Source organism: Tupaia chinensis, unplaced genomic scaffold (genome assembly GCF_000334495.1).
Source record: "Tupaia chinensis unplaced genomic scaffold, TupChi_1.0 Scaffold141288_1, whole genome shotgun sequence".
Taxonomy (NCBI): Eukaryota; Metazoa; Chordata; class Mammalia; order Scandentia; family Tupaiidae; genus Tupaia; species Tupaia belangeri.
The window spans coordinates 1-1,320 of NW_006201151.1; the positions used below are offsets into that span (position 1 = coordinate 1).

The following is a 1,320-nucleotide window of genomic DNA, read 5'->3' on the forward strand; positions in this document are numbered from 1 at the left end:
GCTATTGAACAGGGACCAGTAGGTCTGAAGTTCCTTACCTCCCCTGTCCTGTGCACATTCTCTAAATAAATAAACAATAAAAGACTGTATGACACTTAGCACAGAAGATTATAGAATTCAAGAAAGGAAGGATGAGCACAATATTGTACTAACAGAATTTGGCACTAACACTTCCTGCATGATTCTAAAAGAACTTGGAGGAGGAGGAGTCAATGTTCAGCCCATATATTCTTTTTTTTTTTTTTTTGGGAGGGTTTTGCTTTTAGGTTGGATGCAACCCCAGACAGAAAGCAGGAAATTCCAGGGGGGGTGGCCACTCCACAATCCCTTCTCCACCATTCTCCTCTTGGGATCTTGGGCACGCACGCACACGTGCCCAGCGTGAGTTTAAGCCACCAGGTCCGGGACTCGAACCGCAGTCGACTACGTGGGAGTCCAGTGACATAGTCATTATGCTAACTGCTGGTCCCGAGCCCATGTATTCTTACAAAGGCATTTGTATCAGTGAACACATGAACATCTTACTCAAACTTAGCCTTCCTTGCTTGTTGGTAGACTCCATGAGGACAGTCTTCTTTGAAATTCCAAGGTTTGAATTCCACATGTGTTGCTGCTTTCTCAGACCTCAGTGAATAATAAGTGTCCTGTTGGCTCTTTTTTCTTTCTGTAAAGGATAAAACCATTTTCTTTGGGGAACCTGAGGGTTTGGAATGGAGTAAGGGGAAGAATGGGAGAATCCTGACAATAGGAAGCCACTTTTCACTTTCCCAGTGAAACTCATTTCCATGGTATGAGAGTTCCTTCCCAGAAAACAACATACCTTCCAGGTTACATACAATGGACCTCACAGCTCTTGGTTTTGAATTGCTGAGCTGGTCATTTATAGTTCCTGACTGTAAGACAGATTAAACAAAAGACTTTTAATAATAAATGATTGTATGATAATATGGATGTATGATAATATGGATGTATTTAACACTACTAAATTGAACACTAAAAAATCATTAGGAAAGTTAATTTTGTGATACCACATAATTTAGTTCATTCTCTTTCAGCACAATTAAGAATAAAAGTAGTTCAGCTGGTGGCTAGTGGTCGTTAAGGCAGCTGGATCCCACATGGCCTCCTGTATTATTTAAGTCCCAGACCCAGTGACTTGAAAAGTATATCCAGTGTGTGGGAACCAGAAGTTAGCGTAATGGCTATGTCGCTGGACTCCCACGTAGTCGACCGCGGTTCACGTCTCGGACCCGGTGGCTTAAATCTCACGCCGGGCGCGTGTGTGTGCATGCCCAAGATCCCGAGAGGAGAATGGAGGAG

At 43.0% G+C, this 1,320-nt stretch overlaps 1 long non-coding RNA gene across 1 annotated transcript in view; it reads right to left on the reverse strand.

Moving 5' to 3' along the window:
- Nucleotides 1-533: 533 nt before the first annotated feature.
- The window catches only part of LOC102481227 (uncharacterized), a 1,209-nt gene continuing 422 nt past the window's right edge, over nt 534-1,320 (reverse strand). Inside the window, exons 2-3 of the long non-coding RNA XR_336676.1 lie at nt 821-893; nt 534-664 (exon numbers count right to left, since the gene is read on the reverse strand). This is a non-coding gene — a long non-coding RNA (uncharacterized LOC102481227). The remainder of the gene's footprint in view (nt 665-820; nt 894-1,320) is intronic.